This window comes from Microtus oregoni, unplaced genomic scaffold (genome assembly GCF_018167655.1).
Source record: "Microtus oregoni isolate MIOR12 unplaced genomic scaffold, Mior012 000081F_ref0000091, whole genome shotgun sequence".
In the NCBI taxonomy this organism is placed as follows: Eukaryota; Metazoa; Chordata; class Mammalia; order Rodentia; family Cricetidae; genus Microtus; species Microtus oregoni.
This window is the reverse complement of record NW_024544541.1, coordinates 1,427,879-1,455,857: the sequence shown is the minus strand read 5'-3', so window position 1 is coordinate 1,455,857 and position 27,979 is coordinate 1,427,879. Positions and strand designations below refer to the sequence as shown.

The 27,979-nt window shown below is 48.6% G+C and overlaps 1 long non-coding RNA gene across 1 annotated transcript; it reads right to left on the bottom strand.

The window, feature by feature from the left end:
* Positions 1 to 5,732: 5,732 nt before the first annotated feature.
* Positions 5,733 to 11,811, bottom strand: LOC121441723. Its single transcript, XR_005973500.1, has 2 exons — positions 11,384 to 11,811; positions 5,733 to 5,899 (listed from the first exon to the last, which is right to left on the bottom strand). It is a non-coding gene; the product is annotated as an uncharacterized LOC121441723 (long non-coding RNA).
* Positions 11,812 to 27,979: the final 16,168 nt, after the last annotated feature.

Genomic DNA, 27,979 nt, shown 5'->3' with positions numbered 1-27,979 from the left:
CAAGTCATTAAAACAGCCCAAAGTGACCTCATGGAATATCAGTGCTCCCTGGTCCTGTCCCAGAAGCCATGCCGGGTTCTGGGAGACAGGTCACAATGGTTGTCCTTCCCATGTAAGTGTCCTCTTTAGTTATTTGTTTTCTTCCTTATGTGGACTTTGAACAGAGACACCCAACTGTCAGCTTTCTCAACTGTACGCGTAGGCTGGGGTGTGGCTCAGCGGGTAGAGCGCTTGCCTACCAGGTTCAGTTCCCAGCTCGGCATTAAAGTAGGCATGGCAATGCAGGATGGGAATCCCCAGAACTCAGGATGGAACCGGGAGGGTCAGGGGGAATTTAAAGCCACCATGGGATAGGAGACCAAACCCTAGACTGGGCTTGCTTTGTGTGCTGGTTGAAGTCTTCAGTTACCAGGATGGGGGCTGCCATATGCAACGGCCACCAATTTCACCGGCTCTCATTGCCATAGATGGGGTCTGGTCCGCCCTGGCAACAAGGACTGTTTCTTTTTCTTTTCTTTTCTTTTTTTTGGTTTTTGGAGACAGAGTTTCTCTGTAGCTTTGGTGCCTGTCCCCGGAACTAGCTCTTGTAGACCAGGCTGGCATCGAACTCCCAGAGATCCGCCTGCCTCTGCCTCCTGAGTGCTGGGATTAAAGGCGTGCACCACCACCGCCCGGCCAACAAGGACTGTTTTTAAACCATCTTCCTCTCTCAGACTTCACTCAGCCCTTCCTACACAGTCCTAGCAGAAGGCTCGGTCTCTGATTTTAAAGGAAACTGCCTAGCAGACTCCTCCTGCCAAGAGCGGCCCTACTTCCCTTCATTTTCCCTCTCTCCCCTCTTCCCCTACCCAAGGCCAAGTTCTCCATCTGCATCAGCCCAGGGCACCTTCTGCCTGGGGTCTCCCTCTACCATGATGTACATCTCCAGTGTGTCTTTCATTTCTTTTCCTGCTGCTTCTTTTGACTGGAGACCACACTGGTGACATCCCTGGCTTGCCTCATGTCTGTGGTGGTCACTGTTGGTTTTTCTCAGATACCTCCCTTCCTTCTTTTGGAAATGAAGCCTCCTGTGTTCATTTCCTGCCACACACTGACAGATGCTAACCCAGCCTCCCTCAGGCCGTCTCAGGGCAGCCATGCTCTCAGCGTTGGTCTGGGTCTGACTAGAGTGGTGTGATGTGGTCCCTTCAGCCCCGGCTTTTCCCTCCCTCCCTCCCTCCCTCTCTCCTCCCTCCCTTCCTCTCTCCTCCCTCCTTCCCTCCATATGGATGTGATTGTGTGTTTATCTCCCTGTGTGAGAGTGTGATTGTGTATCTCCCTGTGTGTGACTGTGATTGTGTGTGTATCTCCCTGAGTGTGAGTGTGATTGTGTGTATCTCCCTGAGTGTGAGTGTGATTGTGTGTGTATCTTCTTTGTCACTTTCCGCCTAACATATCAAAGGTAAAGTTTCTGGTGTGAGCCCAGAGCGTGTTGGTTTGGCCAGTTTAACTCTCCAGCTTCCCTCAGGGGTCTTGTCTCTGCCTCTTGTGCATTGGGATTGCAGATGGGCCTCCCTGTACCAGACCAGCATTTAGGTGGGTGCTGGCTAGCTTCCCAGCCTAGTCCCCAAGCTTGCCCAGCAGTCTTTATCTGCTGAGCCTTCTCTCTCAGCCCCTTTTCACTCCCTTTGGTGGGGATCGGATGTGGGTGCGAAGGCGTATGCTTGCTCTGGCCATGGCAATGAGGCTCATCATATCCTTGTGAGAGATGGGGAGACTCACAGGAGGGGCTGACGGATGACCTCATGGAATTGTCGCCCGCCACATTGGCTGTGCTTTAGCTTGAATCTGGAATGTTCCCCCGGAAGCCTGTGTGTGGAATGTTTAGGAGGCTGTGAAAGCTTCTGCGGAGGAGGCTAGTGGGAGGAGTAGCAATCACTGCTGTCATGCTGGAGGAGGGGCTGGAGAGACGGCTCAATGGTTGAGAGCACTGACTGCTCTTCCAGAGGTCCCGGGTCAGTTCACAGCACACACAACAGCTCACAACTGTCTGTGACTCTAGTTCTAGGGTGTCTGACACCCTCATGCAGACATACATGCAGGCAAAATACCAATGCACATAAAATAAAAATAAATTATAAAAGATACATTTTTAAGCAGTTTAGTTTGTATACGGATGTTTTGCCCGCATGAGCTGTGTACATTACACGTATGTCTGGTTCCTGCAGAGGCCAGAAGAGGGATCCCCGGGACCAGAGTTATAGAGGGATGTGAGCTGCCATGTGGGTACTGGGAACTGAACCTGCAACTTTGTAAGAGCAGTAGACGCTCTAAACCAATGAGCTCTCTCTTCAGTCCCACTGGAAAGGTACTGGTCCCTCAACCTCTTCTGGTGTGTCTCTGTGCCTTCTGGTCTACCATGATGCAAGTAGTCTCGTGGGCCATCCACTCTCGTCATGATGAGCCACCTGGCCATGGCCACCAAACAACAGAGCCAACCAAGTTAAGTTGACAGCCCTGAAGCTGTTAACTAAAGCAAAGCTTCTATCCTTTGAAGCTGATTGGCTCAGGTGCTTTGTCACGGTGACGGAACACTGACTGACAAAGCCCTGTGAATCTCTGTGTGACCTTTTACTCCTCTACCTGAGACAAACGCACTTACCTCCTTGCCACGTCTGTAACCTGGTCTGTGCAAGCAGCCCAGCCAGGTGTCTACTGTGACTATAAATTAGCAGGACCAATAGTGGAATCACCTGGAAAAACTTAACTAGAACAACCGCTCAGCTAGGCAACCCACTACTGTGTGGACGCCCAAGGCGATGACTACGTCAAAATAGTCACTGCTCACTTAGCCCTCCAGGAACAAGACTTCAAACCTACAAACATCCAAAGGGCTTTTGGATATCCAGAGTGTTTATTGGAAAAAAATAAGACAGAGAACTGCAAGTCTTAATGCAGATGTCAGAAGCAAAATTACAAAACTTAGCTTAAAGATTTATTAGTAGCTGGGTGGTAGAGCACACCTTTAATCCCAGCACCTGGGAGGCAGAGACCAGTGGATCTTTGCGAGTTCCAGGCCAGCCTGGCCTACAGAAAGTGAGTTTCAGGTCAGCCAAGGCTACACAGAGAAACCCTGTCTCGGAAAAACAAACACATAAATGTATTAGTAGTGGCTGGGAGTAAGTTTAAGTCCTGAGGTCCATCCCACACCAGGAAAAAAAATAGCGGTGAAGATACACCATGAGGTACACACCGTCTCCATGCTCTGACCATGTGCAAAAGCCTCATGCACTCAGTGTGTTGACCAAAACAAACACATTATCCTAAATGTGGCCCTCGTTCTTTTTATTTTTATTTTTTGAAACAGTGTTTTTCTATGTAGCCTTGGCTGTTGGCTGTCCTGGAACTCTGTAGACCAGGCTGGCCTCAAACTCAAAAGATCTTACTGCCTCTGCCTCCTAACTGCTGGGATTAAAGGCGTGCACCACCACTGCCTGGCTAAGCTTGATTTTTGCTTAGTGAAGGCTTAGTCCACCCTAAGACCACCTCCTCCTACAATGCTAGGAAAGTCACAGATGTGAAGCCCTTGACACCTCCCATGATTCAGCATGTTTCTCATCAAATTATCTGAGACACTAGCTACCTCCTACTCTCTGTGTACTCTATGTATGTGTGCGTGCGTGCGTGTGTGCACGTCACAGTGCATACATGGAGGTTGGAGGACACCTTGCAGGCGTAAATTCTTTCCTTCCACTTTCCAGGGCCCAGGTGTTGAACTTAGGACCCCAAGCTTGAGGGCAAGCGTGTTAACCTGCGGAACCCTCTCACTGACCCACGCCTGGGGAAATGTTTTAACTGACATATGCAATTGTACACACGCGCTGTGACATTTCCCACACAGGCACAAAGTGAAGGGAATTAGCATAGCCATCCCCTGAGGGGCTTCACTTTGGAAAAATGCTAGTACCACGCTCATGCCTCCTCCTCAGACATCAGTGGATTTTAGAGCAGCAGCCCTGGTAACACAGGGTTCAAGGCCCACATTACCTGATCTGTCTATGCAAGGAGAAAGACAGGAAAACACATTGAAGGCAATGGGAGCCCTCAGATCAGTGACTTCACATCCGCTGCTGTAAAATATGTCCCCTCTATGCTCACAAGCCTTTGAGAAGCTGGGATTGTGGTTTGTTTTTTTTCTTTTTTGTCCACTGACTTTGGTGAATGGACATAATGAAGCTGGAAGCTGAAAAGAATTACTGTCTGGGTAGTTTTTCCAGGTTCTCGGCGTTTCTGTTTCCTGGTGGCAATGCCATTTGTTTACCTTGAAAATGGGAGAAGACACTTTTATGGGTCCTGTCTCCATGGAGCGCAGGAGTCTCGCTCACACAGCTCTGCTCAGCGCCTTCCCACTGGACCCGGTGAAAGAGCACCCCCCATGGGAGCCATAACCAATAGGGCGCAGCGTGGGGCCAGATTTATTTCTGCCCCACTTCTCTAGGACATTGGTTTCCTCAGAGTGCAGAAGGGACTGGCCAGAGGAGCGTCTCTCCACCCTGAACACGCTGTCTGGGTTTCGGGTTAGGCCTTGGGGATGCTAGCTCTTGTTTAACGTTGCAGGTGTCTGTCTGCGTGTGCAGCTGTGTGGGCATATACAGGAGGAGGGCAGAAGGTGACCTCACTGTCCTTCCTCAGATGCTGTCCACCTAGGTTTTTGACACAGGATTTCTCATTGGCCTGGGACTCATCAATTAGACTAACTTGGGTCCTCATTTTACATAGAAAGAATTTACTGGCTAATCTAGCTCCTAACCTTCAATGTCTAATTCTTTATTGTTTTGAGACAGGGCCTCACTGTGTAGCCCTGGTTGGCCTGGAACTTGCCATGTAGATCAGGCTGTCCCTGATCTCAGAGAGATCCCCCTGCCTCTGTCTCCCAAGCACTGGGATTAAAGGTGTGCGCCACCACGCCTGGCTCAGTGTCTAATTCTTAGTCTGTGAATAGAATGAGCTGTCTCCTCCCAGAAAGGATCAAGGTTTTAATGAATGCCTGGACACTTCCACATGCCGTGTGTCCTTACCACACAGAACAATGTTGTTGAAGGAGAACAGGGGCCCTGCTTCAGGCTCCACCCAGAAAACCTTGATACTAACATCACACCACTGCCAGCTACTCCCCTGCTTCGGAGAAACACCAGTGCCAGCAAGTGTCTCCCGCCATCATATGCCCAGGTGAAAGGATAACTATCAGGCCCAGATCCTGGCTTAGCGGCAGGGGGATTATGGGATGGGAGAGTTACAAGGTGTTAATTTTCAAGATAATGATGGTAGTGGTGATAATGGTGTTGATGACGGTGATGGTGGTGGTGATGATGATGATGTCGTGATGATGGTGATGATGATGATGATGATGATGGTGATGATGATGTCGTGATGATGGTGATGATGATGATGGTGATGATGATGATGTCGTGATGATGGTGATGATGATGATGATGGTGATGATGATGATGGTGTTGATGGTGATGGTGATGATGATGATGGTGTTGATGGTGATGATGATGATGGTGATGATGGTGATGATGATAATGGTGATGATGATGATGATAGCAATGATGGTGATGGTGATGATGATGATGATGATGGTGATGATGATGGTGGTGATGATGATAATGGTGATGATGGTGATGATGATGGTGATGATGATGATGGTGGTGATGATGATGTCGTGATGATGGTGATGATGATGATGGTGATGATGATGGTGATGATGGTGATGATGATGGTGATGTGTTTAGAAGTTAAGGCAAAACTCAGCAAGTTGGTTGCATTTTCTGCTTCTGTCTTTTTCTGGAGATCGTGCTGGTAGGATGTGTGCACCTTTCAAAGGCTGAAGGACTCTGGCTTCTGAGATAGATGGTTCCTGGCGGGGAAACAGGAACATCGAATTCGTGTCAGTGCTAAGCCATGGCTAGCGGTGGTAATATTTCTTAAGAGAGGGACAAGCCACCTACTTTGTAAGCACAAAGTGGACCATCTCTGTCTTTCTGACCAGAAGTGAAAGCCTACCCAGCCTCCCCCTGGCAAGACAGCACACCATAATTCTCCTCATTTGGGGCCTTCTTTTACTTGTTGGAAAAAAAATTAGTTTAGGGAGGATAGAAAGCCAGCCAAATGTCTTCTATCTGATTAGTCCGGGCAATCACAGAGGAACATTTCCCCAAGGAAGAAAAGCCCTTGGCAGATGGAGCGGCTGCAGGGAGAGCCTGCATAGCAACCGATCCCAAACCGTTCCAGGATGTCAGCAGCACTAGGGGGGGCTGGAGCACATGAAAGTGGGTGTGGAGACGGGGAGTGTCTATTTGTACTCAGTCTGTGGAAACGGGGCTGGGGACGCAGTCGGGTCTCTCCTTCCACCTGTGGGTTCCAGGGATTGAACTCAAGTTGTGAAGTTTGGGGGCAAGTGCCTTTACTTCCTGAGCCTTCTCAGTGGCTCTGATGGGTTTTTGTTTGTTTAGGGTTTATTGTTTGAGACAGTGTCTCACTATGTAGCCCTGGCTGGCCTGGAACTTATTTGTGTAGCCCAGGTGGGCCTCAATCTTGTGGTGATGCTGCTGAGTCTGGACCTAAGGATTTGGGAGTACACACAAGTGTGCAACATTATGCTCAGGAGTACACGCAAGTATGTGCCATCACACTTGGGAGCACACGTAAGTGTGCACCTCCCGCTCGGGAACACACACAAGTGTGTACCATCTTTCCAGCATCAGCAACAGATGATATTTTTAAACATCAAGACCTCTCCTTAAAAATGAGACTATAAAATCGGTGCAGTAGCACATGACTTTAATCCCAGTACTAGGGAGACAAAGGTTGGAGGAGTCTCTGTGAGTTCTAGGCCAGCCAGGGCCACAGAGTGAGTGTGCAACATTATGCTCAGGAGTACACGCAAGTATGTGCCATCACGCTTGGGAGCACACGTAAGTGTGCACCTCATGCTCGGGAACACACACAAGTGTGTACCATCCCCCCTCGCCCCCCCCCCCGAGAGAGAGAGAGAGAGAGAGAGAGAGAGTTCTTAGGTTATGGGACCAGTGAGATGGCTCAGGTGGTAAAGCGGCTTGCTGCTGAGACAGATGTCCTGAGTTCCACCTCCACATGGTCAAAAGAGAGGACAGAGGAAAGAGGTTGCTCAGAGCCTCCAAAACTAGGGGAAAAAAACTCAATTAGGAAATTTCATGCTTTGAATTCAGTCTTGTCGGCTGTGATACTGCCTGGAACATAGCTTTTTGTTTTTGTTTGGTTTTTTGAGATTGGGTTTCTCTGTGTAATGGTTCTGGCTGTCCTGGAACTCACTCAGCAGACCAGGCTGGCCTCAGACTCACAGAGATCTGCCTGTCTCTGTCCTGGGAGTCCTAGGATTAGCGGCGTGCACCACCACTGCCTAGCATGAAGCCTTTCTTAACCGGAGATTTTCTGTTAAAATTGGGGATTTTGGCCAAGAGGCAGGCTGATAGAACTGTTGGTGTTCATTGAGCCGTGCCACCGCTGCGGGTCGTGGTTGATTTCTGCTGAATAGGGTTAATATTTTCTGCTTGCTTTCTACTTCTTTTTTTGTTGTTTGTTTGTTTATTCATTTTTTGAGACAGGGTTTCTCTGTGTAACAGTCCTGACTGTTCTGGAACTCACTCTGTAGACCAGCCTTGCCTTGAATTTACAGAGATCCTCCTGCCTCTGCCTCCTGAATGTTGGGATTAAAGGTGTTCACCACCACTGACACTTTTAGACTTGACATTTGAAGTCTGAAAATGCATCATATATATTACCAACTAAGATGGGCAATGTTTATTGAGGCGTCATATTTAGATGGCTTTGTTTTATTTTCTTAAAAAAGATTATTTTTATTTTATGTGTGTACTTTGCCTGCATACATATATGTGTAGCACATGCATGCAGTGCCCTGAGAGGCCAGAGTAGGGCGTCAGATCCCCTGGGACTGGAATTGCAGATAGTTGTGGGCCACCACATTGGGAGCTGAAAACCAAACTAGAATCTTCTATAAGATTGGCAAACTTTAGTTTCTAGTCCACACTCTTAACTGCCGAGTCCTCTCCAAGTTCCACCTCCATTTTGTCAATCTTTGCTCCATCTTGAGTACACAGCCTCTGAGAGCCTGGTTTGACCAAGTTTTGGGACTCAATAAACCAGCATAACTTAAAAATGTTTAAATAATTCATATTTTGTACTAAATAACAGAGTACATTTCTGATTAGATCATTTTAATCCTGAAATAAGTATTTTCAAGTTGTATGGGTAATTTTCCTATCTTAGTTTATGTGTATATATGTCTGTATGATTGTCTGTACATATACCTCATGCATTCTGTGCCCATAGAGAACAGATGAGGGCACTGGTGTGCCCTTTGCTATGAGATATTGTATGGGTGCTGGGAACCCAACCCTCTCTACAAGAGCAGCAAGTGCTCTTAACCGCTGAGCCATCTCTTCAGCTCTATACATCATTCTCTTGTTCTTGGATTCTTGTTCTACCTTCTTTCTCTCTTCTATTTGTCAGATTTATTTATTTTAATTTTATAAATTCGGGCACTTTAGAATTCATTGTATTGATGTCAGCTTTAATAGGTAAAACTTTTGATTTATTTAAAGATTTTTATTTATTTTATGTGTATGTGTTTGTTTGATCTGCATGTATGAATTTATGCCAGAAGAGGGTGCCAGATCTCATTATAGATGGTTGTGAGCCACCATGTGGCTGCTGGGAATTGAACTCAGGTCCTCTGGAAGAGCAGTCGGTGCTCTTAACCCTGAGCCATCTCTCCAGTTCCTATTTATTTATTTTTACAGTAAATCTTTCATAGGCCACTTGACTTGGCACTGCTCTGTGGTCTAGATTGGTCTTGGACTCTAAATCCTCCTCCCCCACTGTTATGGTTTTGGTCCCTTTAAGAGACAAGCCACACCCATTCCCCTCCCCATCCGCTGAGGCAGGCTGATCTTCAGCTTCCTGCCTGAGCTCGCTCTCTTTTCCATCTTCCTCTCAGAGATGCAGCTTTACTTCTGCCTCTCTCCCCACTTCTCTGCTTCCCCCCTTCTCTGTCTCTTTCTCCTCTTCTCTCTTTCTCTCTCTCCCTCTCTCTCTGTCCCCCCTTCACCCTTCCTCCTCCATAACCCCCTGAATAAACATTCAACCTCACCCTGCATGTCGTGTCTATCCATGTTTCTGTCTTCTGCTCGCCCGCCATGTGTCTCCCTGCCTGGAACCAGCCATTGCGCAGGGACCAGCAGCCTTCTCTGCCTGGGGTCCACTGCCTGCTGCCACATGGCCCGCCACCACTGCTCTGGGACCAGCAGCTGTCTCTGCCTGGGACTGGCTGCTCCCAGGGCCCGCTGTCTGCCACCACATGGCCCGCCGCCACCATTTGGGACCTACAGCATTTCTGCTGCCTACTGCTGCGGGGATCTTGCAGCATTTTTAAAAAAGAATAACACCCACCCTTGAGTGCTGGGCTTATCAGCTTGTGCCACCACCCAAGACATTTCTTTCCTATGAAGCTAAGAAAAGCAATGAGATCTTTTCATGGCAATATTTATTAAATTTTTGTATCTAAGCCTGCTTTACAGTTTCTAAATTACTTCCACTCGTCAGTTTATTCGGATCCACATCTAAGAGTTGGTTTCCAGGTCGACTTCTGCAGCCGCGTTACTCTTGCATTGTCGTGAGAGAAGGCCAGACAGAAGTAAGAGATTTTTCTTGGTTCATGGTTTTGGTCTATCGTGGTGGGGACGGCGTGATACAGTGGCTGAGCTCTGGTGTCTTGTTCCTGTCTCGCCCTCTGTGGTGTGAGCAGCCTCCCTCTGCCATGTCCTCTGTTGACATATCAGAACGGAACAATCCAAACAACCCTTCCTCCCTTGATGTCACAAAGTATCTACCACCGTGGAGTGGTTCTGGGACCAAATCACTAAACATAGCCTCTTTGTTCTTTGGGACTGATATGTGGGCACAATTTGAAAATTTGGGGATATGTGTCTTAGAGAAGACTTAGAATTTTGTAGGTGGCCCTTAACAGGTAATTCCTGTAGGAGCTGGGGAGACCAGAATGCTGGGACTGTAATATCGGGCTTGGCGAGGTTAGAGATGGGAACGAGCCTGGAGTGGGAATGGGACCACAGGCCGTTCCCGTTACATTCTGGTGGAGAATTTGACTACACTGTGCTTGTGCCTTGAGAGTTTGAGTAAGGCCAACATAAGGACGTGATTTGGAGGAGGAGCTTCAAGGTAGCATAGTGCTCAGACTGAACTGTTAGTTATGACTGGTGTTGTGCTTTCCTGTCCCTTTAAGGGACAAGCCACACCCACTTTCATTACCTCTGACCTGCCTGCCGCCATCTTGGGCCCTTCCTTTTCTGCTTCCTTGATGTACGTGCTTTTTATTATAAGGAAGACCGGGGAATGTTATGGTTTTGGTCCCTTTAAGAGACAAGCCACACCCATTCCCCTCCCCATCCGCTGAGGCAGGCTGATCTCCAAGTGAAGAGGCAGGGTAAAACCAGGAGAGTGTGGTCATGTGATCTGGCCCTCAGCCAAGATGGCGGAAAAAGTCACCTGACCCATCTGGCCCTCAGCCAAGATGGCGACCACCACGTGTAGTCTGCTCTGTTGGAGAGCCTGCCATGCCATAACAAAAGCCGCAGAGGGGAGGGGCAAAATGCTGGAACCGAAAAAACCAGCCATTTAAATTTTTTTTAAGGTAGTAGGGGCCATTTTGGATAGAGACTGATAAGTGTGAGGCATTTAAAGCATGAGGCCAGAGTGATAGGTCTGGATGGCTTGGCTCCCATGGTCAAGGCCGTGAAAACACCCACAAAAACTGTGGCACCTCAAGCCTACAACGAGAACGGCTCCCCGTTAAGGCAAGATGCAGATGGCACGAACACCCAGGCCCTGTGAACAGATGTCCGAGCTCACAGGGGGGGTGCTATAACCTGGCTGAATCGACTCGAGCCTCCGACAGGAGAGGGATTCCGGGGCAGGAGGGATTCAGCCAAGGTCAGGCTGCACTGTAGCGGCGTGCTGCACCGTAGCAGCAGTTACGACGAAAAGAAAGAAGAAAAGGAATGAAAAAAGAAAAAGAGGGAGAACTGGAGACCCCAGGCCTCCAGGCGCGGGTGAGCTGAGGGGCTGGCTAAGGCCAGCCATCTCAGGCACAGGCTTAGCACAGGAGACAAGCCGAATTGAATGCCAGCGAAGGGAACAACCGAGGCCCTGAAAGCCCGCGGTTGGAGGTCCCCCCATCCCTAAAAACCGTGAAGGGTTGCCAGGAGCTCAACCGTCAATCCCTTGGGTTAAAAGAGATGGTTAAGCTAGCCGAGATGGGGACACTCACGATTAGTTGATTTGTTGTTTGGAGGAGCTGCGTCCAGGCAGATGGAACACGTGGGTCATTGTAGAGAAGGTCCTCGAGTCCTGATTCTGCCCCAGGAGGGAGCTCAGAGTCCTGGACGGCACCTACAGCCGGAACTCTGGCCCCAGGTGAAAGTCTGGGGCGGGCGAATCATCCGAGTCACGTGGCACCAAAATGTTGTTCTTTTTTAAAAATGCTGCAAGATCCCCGCAACAGTAGGCAGCAGAAATGCTGTAAGTCCCAAATGGTGGCGGCGGGCCATGTGGTGGCAGGCAGCAGGCTCTGGGAGCAGCCAGTCCCAGGCAGAAATGGCTGCTGGTCCCAGCGCGGCGGCCCTAACGGTGGCGGTGGGCCATGTGGAGGCAGACAGTAGGCCCTGGGAGCAGCCAGTCCCAGGCAGAGACAGCTGCTGGTCTCAGAGCAGTGGTGGCGGGCCATGTGGCAGCAGGCAGTGGGCCCCAGGCAGAGACGGCTGCTGGTCCCTGCACAATGGCTGGTTCCAGGCAGGGAGACACATGGCAGGCGGGCAGAAGACAGAAACATGGACAGACAGGACATGCAGGGTGAGGTTGAATGTTTATTCAGGGGGTTATGGAGGAGGAAGGGTGAACGGGGGGACAGAGAGAGAGGGGGGAGAGAGAGAGAGAGAGAGAGAGAGAGAGAGAGAGAAGAGGAGAAAGAGACAGAGAAGGGGGGAAGAGAGAAGTGGGGAGAGAGGCAGAAGCAAAGCTGCCTCTCTGAGAGGAAGATGGAAAAGAGAGCGAGCTCAGGCAGGAAGCTGAAGATCAGCCTGCCTCAGCGGATAGGGAGGGGAATGGGTGTGGCTTGTCTCTTAAAGGGACCAAAACCATAACAACTGGGTTTAGCAGATTTTCAGTGAGCACTGAAAGGAAAGGTAGACCAGAAACCTGTGAAAAATGTGGTATACAAAGGGCCCATTTAGAGGCCATGCAATGTGTCTATTAAACGTGGTGGTGGGGGGTTGCAGCCATTGAAAAGAAGCCAGGAGATTCGCATGGGACAATAGAAAGGGTGTTTCGGGCCATCTCAGGAATTGTTGAGACCCGGCTTACTATAGCCCCTTGGGAGTAAAGCTGAAACTCATTCGGAAGATGTACTTTAAACAGAGTTCTGCTGAGCTCTCCAGGGTGGTGTCTTACCAGGTCCAGCTACCCAGACACCTAGAGGCCACGGCAGCCATGGTGTAAGGTGTGGCAAGCTTTTACTGAAGGAGAACTTGGATTCTGCTGGCATGAGGCACGGGGGGCTTCTACCGAGGTTTCTGAGAGAAGCCATGAAGCCAGCCCCGTGTGTCGCAAAGTCAGAACTCTATGTGTAGCTCCCAGGTCTCTAGCTCTGAAGAGTGGGGATAACAGGTGTCCACTGCCATGTCCAGTTTGTCTGATGCTAGGGTGGAACCTAGGTAGGCACTCTACAGACCGAGCCTCTGAATATTTTTGCTTCATAGCGAGTTCCAGACTACAGGACATATTGCTACCCAAGGAGGCTGGCTCCTCCCGAGCACAGCAGGCCACCCACCGAAGCACAGGTCTATGAAAGAATTGACTCATGAGCATCTGCATGGGGAGGCAGAGTCCCAGAACCGCAGCCTGCATTCCTGAGGAGAAGGGTTACGGATACCCTTTTCCCAGATTTTACAATTTACTTTTGTGTATCAGTATGCACATGCGCTGTGTGTGTCTGACGCCTGTGAAGATCAGAAGTCAGCGGATCCCTGCAACTCGAGTGTTGGCTGATTGTGAGCTGCCGTGCTGGTGCCGCCAAGCCATCTCTCCAGCCCCTATTACTGAAGGAAAGAAACTTTATTTCATCGATCTTTATCGCGTATGTGCACATGCGTGCGTGCAGCGGTGTCTCTGTGCTGCTCGGGGAACAGCTCTGCGGAGCTGAGTCTCACCTCCCATTTTCAGCTGGGATTGGGGGATTGAAGTCAAGCCATCAAGGTTTCAAGGCATATACCTTCTCCTGCTATGCCATGTAGCCAGGCCTGGATTCAGGAATAATTATGAGGTAGGAAACAGAGGTGTCTGACATGGGGAAAGCTGGCTGCGGGTTAGATCAGAAGTCTCTGAGTTCATAGCAATTGTCTTTATAGCAAACATATGCTCAGGAAAAAAGGCATTAGCATCACCCAAGAGTGGAGGTCTGAGTTCTGGGACATCCAACCGGTACCCAGGCCTACATGGACTGACATGAATGGATAGGGGTTTCAGGTGTTCAAGCTGCTTCTAAGTTCCTGCAAATCAGCTCAGACAGTTGTTGCCATGGTAATTCACACATCAGCATGTGTGATTCCCCTCTGTATGCTGTGAATGTCATTGGTTAATAAAGGAACTGCTTTGAGTCTCTAGCAGAGCGATAGGGGAACAGAGCTAGGTGGGGAAAACTAAATGGAATGCCGGGAGAAAAAAGGGCGGAGTCAGAGAGAAGCCACGGAGCTGCCAGAGACCGATCCTGGGAACTTTACCGGGTAAATCCCTGCCACATGGCGGTACACAGGTTAATAGAAATGGGTTAAATTAATATAAGAGTTAGCCAATATAAAGCTAGAGCTAATGGGCTAAGCAGTGATTTAATTAATATAGTTTCTGTGTGATTATTTCGGGGCTAAGCTAGCCGGGTGGCCGGGAACCAACAAGCGGCTCTCCACCAACCAGAGTGTCCCCTTCAGCTAGGAGTGCACTGTTGGTGGCAGGAGGGAGAGAAGCTGAGGGTTTCCTCAGCGTCAGTATTGGTGACAGGAAAACTAGATGACTGGAAATAACAAGACTGTATTCTTCTTCCATGTAGACCGTCATACTCCATGTTTCCACAGCCACCATGTCACATGGTCCAAGGAAAAGATGGGCAGGTGGAAATAGGACTTGCTGCCAAGGGACCAGCGCAGAACCCAAGCGAGCTTGTCATGGGCAGGACTGCTGTGGTTCCATGGAAACTTCCAGCCTGGCTTGTGAGAGCCTGAAGGAACCTTGTGAACATTGGCTTTAATCTCCTCATTTTCTAGATGAGAAAAGCAGGCCCATGGGAGAGAAGTGACTCACCTACCAGCCTGGCGGTTGACTGGCACCATTGGAATGGGGCTCCAGTCTTTCATTTCTAACTGAATCCCAGGAGCGTCATTTCAGGCACGATGGGCCAGGGTGGGATGTTTGCATTGAGCATGCCCCCTCCCTATAAGGTGACGCGGTAAAGAAGCAGATGGCCTGGGTAGGAATTCTGACCCCAGCCCTTCTGGGCTTGGTGGCTTTGTGCCATCCTGTGAATGGACCCATACTGAGGCATTGGTGACTACGGGGGGTTCCATTCCAGATGAACCCACTTTCTAAAGAGGGATAAAATAAATCTCTGCTGCTGGCACCTTAGGAAAGAGCCCACGGAGCCAGTGTGCCGTAAATGCCGTAAATGCCGCAAATGCCGAATGAGTGAGCACAGGTGGAGCTCGTTTGCTTGAACTTGGATCCAGGGAAGGATCGGGAAGTTAGCCTCCCGGAGCTCTCTAGTGCAATCCGCAGGAAGTGGCGACTGCATATTCTCCACTTGTGTAAGGTTTGTGTTACTCCCCGAACTCATTCTGAGATGGACAAAGTGACGCGGATTCTAACTGGAGGCTGAGCTCAGTTCTATTGGTTCCCAGGGCGGTGGAGGCGAGCGTTCCAGTGAGGTCATTTGATCGATAGTTTGTGATCTCCAAAGACTCCTAACAGACAAAGGACTGGAAGCAGAGCCATAGCTGTTTCTCTGTTTTTGTATACAGTGGAGGATGCCATATTCTTGGGAGTCTATGTGTACATGATTCCCTCTCTCTCTCTCTCTCTCTCTCTCTCTCTCTCTCTCTCTCTCTGTGTGTGTGTGTGTGTGTGTGTGTGTGTGTGTGTGTGGTGGCTGTGCTTGGGATGAAAATCAGGGTCTGAAACTTGCTAGATGAGTGCCAAACCATTAAGTTAAATTCCAAGCCCACCGTTTTTTTGAGACAGGATCTCACTGTCTAGCCCAGGCTGGTCTTGAGTCCATAATCCTCCTGCCTCAGCTTCCTCAGTGATGGTATTCTAGGCTATGCAGTCTTAATATAGTATATCAAGGAAATCTCCTAGAATCCTTAAAGCAATCAAGGGCCGGTGAGACGGTTCATGGGGTAAAATTTGATGCCCGGGATCCACGTGGTGGGAGGAGAGAACTGACTCCTGCAAATGCTTCTCTACTGTAGCACACATGTATACTCTTACACGCGCGTGTGCACACACACACACACACACACTTAAAAATGTAATATAAGCTTCACAAGGATGAAGGCTGGTGTTGGGGATAAAGTATAAGACAGATATTTCCTTTGTTGTAGCTGGAAACAGGGCGGCCGAGGCGGGAACAGGTCCATGTTGTGGGGAGCAGGAATAATGTCTACAGGGAGTCCTCTTTCATTAGGTAAAGATTTATCCAGCATTACTTGGCCCAAGAATGGATGAGTGCTTAGAACCCTCGGGGACAAACTCGTCTTGCCTGTGGAGATCACAGGATAACATTGGTATAAATTTGCTTACTAAATTTGGAAAGATTTTCACACAAGGTTTGGAAGGACACACTTCAAACCTGATGGTGCCCAGGACCAATGGAGGGTTGGTGGGCATCCACACATCAAAGAGGTGTGGATGCCCTCAATACCCACTGCCTAAGTGACAGAGAAGCATCAACAGAAAAAGCGGGGCAAGGACAGCAGGCAATTAAAAAGCAGAAGCGGAAACAATCGGTCAAGTTCGGTGAAAAACTCAATGCAAATTAAATCTTCAACAAACCAAGTTGATGTTACGGTGTGACACTGAGCATTTGGTGAAAGCCAACTTTCAGAGTTGGTGGTATGGGAGAAGATTGTAAAATGAGCAAGTCAACGTAGATTTCCAGTGAGTTCAGGGTCATTGCCTGTTACATATTGAGTAGATGGAAATACATGAGATCCTGTCTCAAATTAATAAAAATAGATTCAGGTAAATCCACATGAGGTCTGTGATGACTCTGGAGGACATGCGAGCCACTCTTGTTTCTTGATGGAAGTCCTCTGTCTGTCATCTGGCTTGGCCTAACCTGAGATGTCTGCGCCCAAGGTTCAGACATCCATCCCTAGGACCGCTTCTTAGAAGTGGGAAATGCTGAGCCAGGCTTTCTTACATAACAACTGCTTGTGTTGGTATCTGGCTATGAACTAGTTAGCATGTGACTGAACTAGCTGGTGTATGACTGTGAACTAGTTAGTTGTGACTTTGTGGACTAGTTAGCATGTGACTGAACTAGTTGTATCACTATGAACTAGTTAGTGTGTGACTTTGTGAACTAGTTAGCATATGACTGAACTAGCTGGTCTATGACTATGAACTAGTTAGTGTGTGACTTTGTGAACTAGTTAGCATGTGACTGAACTAGCTGGTGTGTGACTTTGTGAACTAAAAGCTGAACTAAGAACACAAATCAAGAGGAGGCAGTTAGAGGTAGCCTGGCCAGGGTTCCTCTAAGATTCACACTTCATAATAAAAGTGAGCAAGGCAACAGGAGACTGCCTGTTTTTACCACAGACTCTCTGTGGTCGCCATCCTTTATTGCCATTACAATGGTCTCGGTTTTACTGTCACAGGCCTGAGGAGCGTTAGGAAGCCTCAGGGACAACATCTGACCCCCACAAGCCGACAGTTGAGCACAGCTAAGTTCCGGTGACTACGGCAACTTTCTCTTTCATAACAATTTCTAGCAAACACCTCGCTTTCTCTCTGCAGAAATCGGTGTGTAGGCACCAGGTGATTTTATTTGTATAGCATCCCTTGCCTCTTCCCAGAAGAGGGGACAGGGACAGAACACTCTGTCAAATAAACAATTGCCCAAGGTGTTGGGCAAGAGAAACTGGGACAGGAAGTGGACTGCAGACTCTGCCCCAGGTAAATGCTTGATAAGGCAAACAAACCGTGGACAATGAGTTCCTGTCTCCCACGTGATAAATGTTTATGCCGGAGCAAGCTATGTTTGAGTACCTTTCTCTGGGTGAACATTGACCTTTGCATGCAAAACACGGGGCTAATTTCCTAGGTGAGGTAATTAATTTTATTGACTCAAAGTTATGCTGGGAACAACAGAAATTGTTTTTGCAATTGTTGAAAAAGTGATTCAGCGGCTGGTGACAGCAGTCAGCTCCCAATCAGAAACCTGGGGCAGAGTCTGCTTGCCTGGCGCTGCAGCACCGCACAAATAGAGTAACTTGTATCTATCCCACCTGGGAGGTAAGGGCAAGAGGATCGCGCCTGAGGTTACAGTGACTTCCAGGACAGCCTAGGCTGTATGAGACTGTCTTAAAAAAATCAATAAAAAAATAAAATATCTGAGATCTGTGGTCTTGCTCCACATGCATTTTGCTGACTTTTACAATGGGGCCATTATCTAACTGCCTGTAGGGACTAACACTTCAAGAGTCAACTCAACATCTGTCCCCAAGAGCCGGGCAACTCAACATCTGTCCCCAGGAGCCTGGGCCTCTTTTCCTCCACACAGGCACAGTCTGTGTAGCTTTCTTTACTATTGTTTTCATTGTGTTTTTGAACCTTTGTGGACTTTTCTGGGGGATTATGGGAAGAAATACCTTAGGGGGCTGGGGGTTTAGCACAGGAGCATCCCCTCGTTTAAAGGAAGGCGCCTTGCAGTGACTGTTCTCAGGGGTCAGCCGCCTGTGTCTCCCGGTGAATTAGACAGGAAGAAAGAGGTTCAAGGTGTGAAGCTTATGTGAGGGTATGAAAGCTTAAGACGTGAGGATCTAAAATTGTTCCAGGGTCTAAGAAAGTGACTTAAGGTGTGTAAACGCAAGTCACGAAGGTCTGAGGGTGAAAATGCTTAAGTACTGATAAAGAGAAAGTGATTCGAGCCGCTCAAAAGAATGAAATGTCTTCCAGATCTCTCCCCCCCGCCCCCTGCTACTGTTACATTAAGATTCCAAAATTTCATAGTCTTTGAAATTGCCTGGTGTGAATGAGAAGGACACACAGAACACGCAACAAACCCACTTAGGAGTTTATTAGAGGGGGGTGTACAGGCCTGGCAAGGTCGGTGTGCAGAGAGAGAGAGAGAGAGAGAGCGCTGAGGATGGTGCATTCAGCTTTTAAGGGCCGCCTAGCACATGCACACGGGGGATGATGTGATTACGTCATACGCAGATGACAGAGCTCATGCATGCATGCAAGGGCTCATGTAGCTGCATCATACATGCTGCACATGGGTCATGCTGAGGGCTTGTCTGCACATGAGTTGCCCTGGAACCCAGAAGTGTCGGGCATATTGTGGCTGAATCATAACGTTCCACCCTTTTGTTTATTGTAAAATTTGGGGCGTTTGGGGGTCTTTAATGGGTGGAAACGGGGAAAAAATTTGGGAAGTTTGGGGTCTTTAATGAGTGGGAAGGTCTCTCGTGACTGCTTTTTGCTGATTTTGTGGGTGTTGGAGAGCTGAGATGCTTGACCACGTCCCGGGGTAGCTGATTACTTTTGTGTCATTTTCCAGGCTCTGTGGAACTGGCTGGCTGGCAGCCTGGCCCTCGCAAGATACTGGAAAGGCAGAAAATTATGTCTGGAAAAAATTTTAGATCCTGGTGGTTAAGGGAGGAGAGTCCCAAGATGGAAGATAGAGGGTTTTGGGGGGGTGGGGTGGAGGAGGGAATTTCCCAGGGGTTCCCGAGACCAGGAATGACAAGGGAAGAATTAAATGATACTTATTCTGGGTGAGTCTGGTCCGTGTAGATAGGTCCAATTGGCTCCCTGGAGCTTATGAAAAAAATGTTTGAAAAGAAATAAATTTTAGACATATTAAAAGCTTATGATTATGATGGTATAGTGTTGGATGGTGGGAAGGAGGAAGGAAAAGAAGGGGGAATTTTTAGAAAGGGGAATTATTAGACCCCTCAATGTTTTATCTGGAGCGAATCTTAAGACACTTGTTCTCTTTAGCATCATGGTATTACCTTAGCATCAGGAGACACTGCTGCAGTCAGTGATGAACCTGTTATGTTAAAGTCTGCTTTGGGAGTTTTTGGAGTCTGGGGCTGTGAATGTCCCAATTGTTTCTTACCACCTGGGCTTTTGGCAATCCTTGTACCCCCGGCTCTATGTTTAATGACGGTCCCTGTAATAACAGCTGAGTGGTTAACTGGACATTTAAGTATGACATTGGAGATCTAGAGAAGTTGGTAAAGCAGATAGGAGAAAGAGGAAGAGGGGGAGTATATGGAGATTTTGGCACAGGAGGGTTGAGTACAGTGATGAAACTTTTATTTTTCTGGAATTGGAGAAAGAATGGCTGATCTTGGTGTTCTCTGGAATTTAAGGGAGCAGGGCCCTGTTGGAGTTACCGTATTTGAGGGGGTATCTTGAGCTGGAAGAGTAAAAGGTTTAAGGTGAGACAGGTGGGTCCAATGAGACAGTCCCTCGAGCTTGGCAGCTGTGGGAGTTACAAGAATTACTTTTAAAGAGCCCTGCCATTTAGGGGAAAGGTGTGAGGGGCGTTGGTCTGGGGGAGAGAATAGTATATGATCTCCTATTTTCATCAGCGGTGGGCATGAATTAACACATGGTTGAGGTAACGAGTAGTCAGTAAAGTCCCATAATAGGGAGAGAAGAAGGGATAACAGCAAAGTAAGCAGGTGATCAGGAAGGAAAGAGGTTTTAGGTGAAAGGCTGGGGGTAAAAACCAGCTGCCCATACATGAGTTCAAAGGGCGAGATGGAAAGGGGGCTTTTGGGGAGAGCCCTTAGCCTAAGAAGGGCCAGAGGCAAAAGTTTTACCCTGTCAAGGTGAAGCTCCTATGACATCTTGACAAGAACATTTTAGTTCGTTCTACCTTCCCTGAAGACTGAGGATGATATGGGATATAAAAATGCCAGGGAATGTTAAGAGCCTTAGATAAAGTTTGAGAGATCAGGGAGGTAAAACTCTGGGCCATTTTCCGACTGAAGAGAGATTGGAATTCCAACCCAGGGGATGATTTCTTGGAGAAGAGCATCAGAAACTGTCTGGGCCCTCTTGTTAGTGGTGGGGAACACTTCAACCCACCCAGACATGGTGTCCACCAAAACCAGGAGATATTTAACTTATCTGACTGTGGGCATATGAGTAAAACCAAGCTGCAGTCAGTTCCTGGAAGGGAGCCCCTGGCTTTTAAAAAGTCCACAATATAACCTGAGTTAGTTAGGGATCCACCTTTCATCATAAGATGCCCACGCTCCTTCCAGATAGCTGCGTGGGATAGGAGGATATGAAAGGGATATTTGGAGTCTGTGGAAACATTTAAAGATGGTCCCTTTGTTAACTGGAAGGCACGGGTTAGGGTTTTTAATTTAGCCTGCTGATTAGTGGTATGGGCAGGGAGTGCCTGTGCCTCCACCACCCCAGGATCTGACACTATGGCATAGCCTGCTCTATGGGTCCCTTCACATAAAAAGGAGCTGCCATCTGTGTACCAGGTATAATTGGCCGGGACAGTTTGCCCTCCTGTATATGTGAGAGGTGGGGCAGTAGATCCTCTAAGGTTTCTATGCAGAAATGAGATGGGGAATAGTTAATGTTAGGTTGAGTTAGGAGGTTCGAGATATTAAGGGGTGGGCAGGATTGGAAAGTGAGTGTGGCATCTTCTCCTAGTGCCACCTGGAGGGAAAGAACTCAGGAAGGGGGTAAGGTTTGTAAACCTTTGTAAGTTAAGAGATGGGACAGATTGTGGTGGGGGAAGACAGTGGTGGGTGACCCAAAGGTTAGTTTCTCTGACTTACGAATAAGAAGCTCAGTAAGTAATAAGACGCTAAAGCATGTATGCAGGGCACCCAGCCCTGAATGGTGAGGTCCAGCTTCTTTGACAGGTACGCTACAGGTGCAAAGGAAGGTCCCAGCTGATGCCTAGGACCCCAAGGGCATATCCCTCCTTCTTTGTTACATAGAGGGAGAAGAGATGAGTTTAAGTCTGGGAGATAGAGAGCTGGGGCCTGGAAAAGGGCTTGCTGAAATCTCTGGAAGGGTTTAGTAATGGGATGGAGATGGGGCTCATGCAGAGAGTGGAGAGCTGCCTTGTTTAAGGGGTAGGCGAGGAGAGAAAAAGAGGGGATTCAGGAACACAGGAAGCCAGCTATTCCTAGGAATGTTAGAACCTCTTCTTTTGTAGAAGGAACTGGAAGGGACTGAATTAGCTTTGGGGTAATAGTTAATCCCAAGTAAATGACCTGAGAGGTAGACAGCTGGACCTTAGAAGGTGAGACTCTATAGCCCTTTTTGGACAGGAAATTTAAAAGAGAGGAGGTATTAGTTTTGCTAATCTCCAAGGATGGACTGCAAAGTAAAATGTCATCTATATACTGTATGAGTTTAGAATTAGGGAGAGACAGTGAGAGAAGATCAGAAGCTAAAGCCTGACCAAACCAGTGTGGGCTGTCCCGGAATCCCTGGGCAAGGCCAGTCCAGGTGAGCTGTGTGGAGAGGTGAGTGTCAGGGTCAGTCAAGGTGAAGGCAAAGATGTTTTGAGATTGAGAGCTGAGAGGAATAGAGAAAAAAAAAAGCATCCTTAAGATGTAGAACTGAGAAGTAGGAGGTTCCTCTGGGGATAGTGGAGAGAAGCGTGTAAGGATTAGGAACTACAGGATGAAGAGGGACCACTGTGGAGTAAATGAGCTGGAGGTCTTGAACCAGGTGCTAGGTTCCCTTAGGTTTTTTTTTTTAAATATTTATTTATTTATTATGTATACAATATTTTGTCTGTATGCCTTCAGGCCAGAAGAGGGCACCAGACCCCATTACAGATGGTTGTGAGCCACCATGTGGTTGCTGGGAATTGAACTCAGGACCTTTGGAAGCACAGGCAATGCTCTTAACCTCTGAGACATCTCTCCAGCCCCTTCCCTTAGGTTTTTTAAGAGCAAGCATAGGGGTGTTAAAGGGAGAAGAGGTGGGGCAGAGGAGCTTTTTTCTTAAAAGGTCAGAGATAATAGGCTTAAGTCCCCTAAGGCTCTGGAGAGAGAGGGGGTACTGAGCTTGGGTGATGTACTTAGAAGGATCTTGTAATTGGATAAAATTGGGGGAATGGTGTTTAGCAACAGAAGGGTTTTGGGTGTCCCAGACTTGGGGGTCCACCTGAGAGTCTGATAGAGAAAAAGATACATTGGAGCTGGGAGGTTGGGAGGCTAGAAGGAGGAGGAGGGGAACTACTGGCAAGTCTGGGGTAAGGTGAATGGAAGGAGCAGATGAAATGGAAGCTCCTACTTTTGCTAAAACATCTCTTCCCGTAAGAGGTACGGGGAAGGTTGGCATGACTAGAAATGAATGAACGAGATAAACACCCCTAAACACACAGGAAAGTGGTGGGGTCTGCTGAGGCTATAGATAGGGCTGTCCCCCTACCCTGACAAGAGGGAAACTAGAAGGAGAGGTGGCCCCCAGAATTCCCTCAGTACCGAGTATGTGGCTCTGGTGTCCAAGAGAAAGGAGATGGGCTGTCCTGATACTGTGATGTTTATCCGTATCTCCCTGTTACAGATGACAGTTGTGGTCAGGTCACAGAAGCCCGGGTAGCCTCACTTGTCCATGGCCAGACCTAGAAGGTCAATTTAGGAATTTTCTGGGTTTGATGTCTTCATGCCACAATATGCACGAGGACAATCAACTGCCCAATGTCCTTCTCTATGGCATTTTGGACAAGGTCTCATGGGACCAAGATGAGGATTAGGGCATGTTCAGGCTCAGTGACCAGTTCTACCACATTTGAAACATGGGCCTGGCAGTTCTCGAGCCCCGGGGGGCAAGTGAGCAGCACAGACAGCATGGATGGGGCAGTCTGTCCCCTCGGCTGGTCAGAGGGCCGTGGCTAGCATGTGACAGTGGTGGTTGTGGGCTTTGTCATTCCTTGCATGGTACACCTTAAAAGCCAACTCTAAGACTTCCACCTGCAGGGTCAAGGGGTTTTTCTCCAAACATCTAAGTTTAGCCTTAATGTCAGGGTAGCACTGGGGAAAAAATGAGCCATGAGTAGCTGTCTGCCTTCCGTGGTTTCTGGATCTAAGTTAGTATATTGTAACAGAGCTTTAGTGAGGCACTCCAAAAATGCAGAAGGATTTTCCTTCATATCTTGAATGACCTCTAAGAGCTTATTATAATTTACTGGCTTGAGGGCAGTCTACCAGAAGGCAAGTCAAAAACCGGTCCCTAGTTAAAATTCCACCTGGGGTGTTATAATCCCAGTGTGGTTCCTGCTCGGGGACCGCCTCTGTCCCTGGGGCTGGGTGTTGCATGTGTTTGGTGAACTCGTCTGCATCGTAGTCTGGTCTGCTCCCAAGCTCACCTGTGCTCTTCAGGGTCATATACAATAGATATCGTGAAAGGTGAGATTATAAGAAGGAGCGTGAGTAGCTGCCCGCTGAGGTCGAAAAGGCAGAGGTCGAAAGTTCATTAGCTGGGTCCAGAGTGGAAGTGAAGGGTTCTTCCAGCTCAGATGGCATAGCCAGGAACACATGAGCAGGCAAACAACTTGCAAGAACAGAGGGATTAGTCTTAGAGCTTAGATAGTAAAAGGCTTGGATATGAGGAAGCTCCTTCCATTTACCTGGGCACTGACAGTAGTTAGAAAGCTCCCGTAAAATATTGAGATCAAGGGTGCCGATAGGCGGCCACTCTAACCTGTTATTTAGATTGCAACGAGGCCATTTTTTTGAACAAAGATGGACAAGTGTGGAATCTGTATGCAGGTCATTAAGGCCTGGGTTTCAGGGCCTCTAAAAGGCATCCCAGAGGGGAGGCTGGATTGATGGTCTTGGATGGCTTGCTACCCATAGCTGAAATCGTGAAAATCTGCAAAAACAGCAACACCACAAGGCTTATAGGGGGATGTCTCCCCTCTATAGGCGGGGTGTGAAATGGCGGTGAACACCTCAGGACTTGTAAATGAGTGTCCTCTATCTGCAGGCGGGCTGTTAAAGCCTGACTGGCTCCAGTCTGGGCGACTGGGAAGCCAGAGAGGCTGGAGACTGAGTGGTCTCTCATGGCAGGGGCCACGGATGAGTGGTCCAAAAGAGAAGAAAAGAAAAAGAAAAATCTGAGGTGGGCAGGCAACCCCGGGTTGTCCAGTTATGTTTTTAGCTTAGGGAAGCAAACCAGACATGGAAGTCAGTAAAGGGCTCAACTGTAGCCGTATAGGCCATGGTTGGGGGCTTTTCCCCCCATGTCTAGGAATACCAGAAGATTGCTGGGAGTTTGATGGTCAATTCCTCGGGTTTGGAGGAACGGTTAAGCTGACTAGAATGGGGAAACTCACTAATTGAAGCCAGTGGTGTGCATAGAGGTCACATGTGGTTGTTGTGGAAAATATACCCAGTTCTGAATCCCGACCCTGGGAGAGGAGCGGGAGAGCCTCCCGAGTCTCACGGCACCAATGAAATTACCTGGTGTGAGTGAGAAGGAAATGCAGAACATGCAACAAACCGGCTTAGGAGTTCATTGGGGGGGGGAGGGGGGCGTGCACAGGCCTGGTGAGGTCGGTGTGTAGAAAGAGGGAGAGAGCTGAAGATGGCGCCTCCAGCTTTTAAGGGCTTCTTAGTGCATGTGCACAGGGGGATGATGTGGTTACTTCATAAGCAGATGAAGGATCTCAGGCATGTGCGCAAGGGCTCACATAGCTGCGTCATACGTAAGTGATGTATTCACGCCGCACATGGGTCACGCCTGAGGGCTTGTCCGCACATGAGTGGCCCTGGAACCCGGAAGTATCAGCCATATTTTGGCTGAATCATAACAGTCTTGACATCAGTTGATGAAATCCCGATGAGCCATTAGCCTGGCAGCGCACTACCACTGTGCGAGCATACCATCCTTTCTGTAACGTGGATTGCGGTACAGATTACAGACAGTGGGAACGCTAACATCTTCCTGTAAACTCGCAAACCTCTTGTGAGCTCCAGGGAGTTGACTTGGACTCGCCTTGAACAGGTTGGATGCACCGTCAGCCACACTCCAGATAAGAACTGGCAATCAACAGCCTAAGTTTCCCACCTTTCCCTGGTCTTGGGACCACCCTCCCTCAAGTACCAGGATTGGAGGAAAATGTTTTTCCCTGAACTTAACTTTATCTCTGTCCTGCCAGCATCTTGCCAGGTCCAAGCAGCACCAGACAGTTCCACAAAGTCTGGACAGTGAAATGAAACAGCCAGTTACCCCAGGACATGGCCAGCACCCCAGCTTTCTCAGGTCCCCCAGATCAGCAGGAAGCAGTCTCGAGAACTCAGCACCCTCATTTCCTCTCACCTGACACCCCTAGCTTCTCACCTTCAAAAGGGGGGGATGTGCCAATATTGGCATTCAGACACACCTGGCCTGCCCCTCAGAGACCTGGCAGAGTGCGCCACCCCTGCATGCATGACCAGTCCGCAGGCAGTACCTTGGCCTTCTGCATGGTCTCTGTGCACAAGTGCTGTGCCCTCCTTTTAAAAGGAGGCACCCCGCCCATTTTCTCTCTCTCTTCCCTCACCTTCTCTCCCTTTCTGTCTTTCTCTCCCCACAGACCGTTCTGTACCCCCCTTTCCCTCTCCCCTTTCTCCTTCCTAATAAAACTCTCCACATGAGCTGTCTGCAAGGTGTGCCTCTTGGCACCAAGGCCACAGGCCCGCCACTGTAAGTTTGATCATGCTCACAGACTGGACTTGCGTTTTTGTTTTGTTTTTTCTTCTTTTTTGGGGGGAGGTCCCATGGGTGGGGGCAGACCTGGGAGGACTGGAAAGTGAATGTGATTGATGTGATAATAATAAATATCATTATATTAATTATTAATATTAACAATTTTAATTAATTATAATTAATTGTTACTATTGATAATATTAATTAAATAATAAAATATGTTGGGGATAAAGGAGAAGAACTGGGTCTGGGGAGAGAGCTCAGTGGGTCAAGTACTCGTTGGGCCAGAGAACCAGAGTTCAGATGCTCAGCATCATGTAAATGCCAATAATTCCCTTCATCAGAGTGGTTTATTGGCTGATTCTATCAGCAGGCTCTCTGTTCACATGTGAGACCCTGCCTCAGTGAATACAGTGGAGAATGATGGAGGGCTGCCACATGCACACGAGTCCATGTGCCCACACATACGTGAACACACGCACCTAGGTTGACTGCTTCTCACAGCGCCCTCCTGAGCTAAGAGAGTTCATGTCTTCAATGTATGCGCTAGCCCTGCAGGGCCCAGAAACCCACAGCTTCCTCAGGTCATTAGACCTCAGAGCGGTTGGTTTCCTCGTCTAGGAGCCTAAGAGGCTGGGCGAGACGCCCCGAGCCTGCAGCCACAGGTGTCTGTTCCTCGTTTGTTCTCCTTGGATTTTTGTTACAATCCGGACCAAACTGCTACTGCAGGAGCATGTCTGTGAGGAAAGGGCAAGCCCTCTCTGCAGAGTTTATCTGGGACTCTCCACACCTAACGGAATCCCCAGGTGCCTGGATCCCAGGAGGCATTTTCACTTCCCCAAGGAAGCAGAAGACTCCAGGCTGCCAGACTCCACAGAGTTATGGTGAGGACACTCCCCACGGTTTAACAGGTACGTCTCTATTAGAGGGGCCCACTCCTTACTTCCCCTATATCCACAGAGTCACAACCTCCCATCCCCCAACCTTCCCCTTCCCTGCTGCCCTGGACTCAGAACAGCCTTGAGGACAAGAAACTGTCCCCTTCCTCTGAGACCTAGAAGAAGGAATCCCCTACCTGCCTTGTGAGCCAAATTCTCCTCAGGCTTTGCCATGTTGCTGCCTGTCTGTCCGTCTGTCCATGGCATTAATGACTATTTTAATTCATCTTGCATCCCAAAGACCAGTCTGCTTCAGTGTCCTCCTAAACCCCAAACCTTTCCATCTCATATGCTCTTCCTCCTGGGCAAGGAAGGAGAAAGAAAAGTTAGGACGCTGACTAGCGGAGGGATGGGAGCGTTAAGTTAGTCTCACAGTGAGAGCTTGCCAGCCTGGGTGAAGCTCACTGGGAGAGCAGATGCCCCTCGTACGTGAGTCTGGGCTCCATGGAACCGCTACAAACAAAACCAGAGGTATTTCCAGTGTTTCCACATATGGTTCACAGCATAGGCCTGCTTTGAGAATGTGGATAGCATTTTCCTGCACAGGAGCTGTTTGTGTGACCTGGGCGGGGCGGGGACTGCCCTAATGGCTTCTGGCTGGTAGAAGTGACTTTCAAACCTTATTCTGTGACTTCAAGGCCAGCCTGGTCTACATAGTGAATCCCAGGCCAGCCAGGACTACACCGTGAGACCCTGTCTCAGAAAAAACCCAAAGCCTTGTTCTTATAAAATCTCAGTCTAGACTCAGTGATTTGTCTGAAGGAAAGTGTCTAATCATTAACTTTTATTGTAGCCATATCAGGCTTTATTACCAAATCATGTCATAATTTGCTGACTCCCCATCAGCTCTTAGCCACAGGCTGGATGGAAGTGCTGGACTCTAGATTACCACGGAGCTTCCCCTCCTCGGCTTTCCTGTTGTGACGCCCAGGGAAAGGCCATAAAATTGATATCCAGTCCAAATG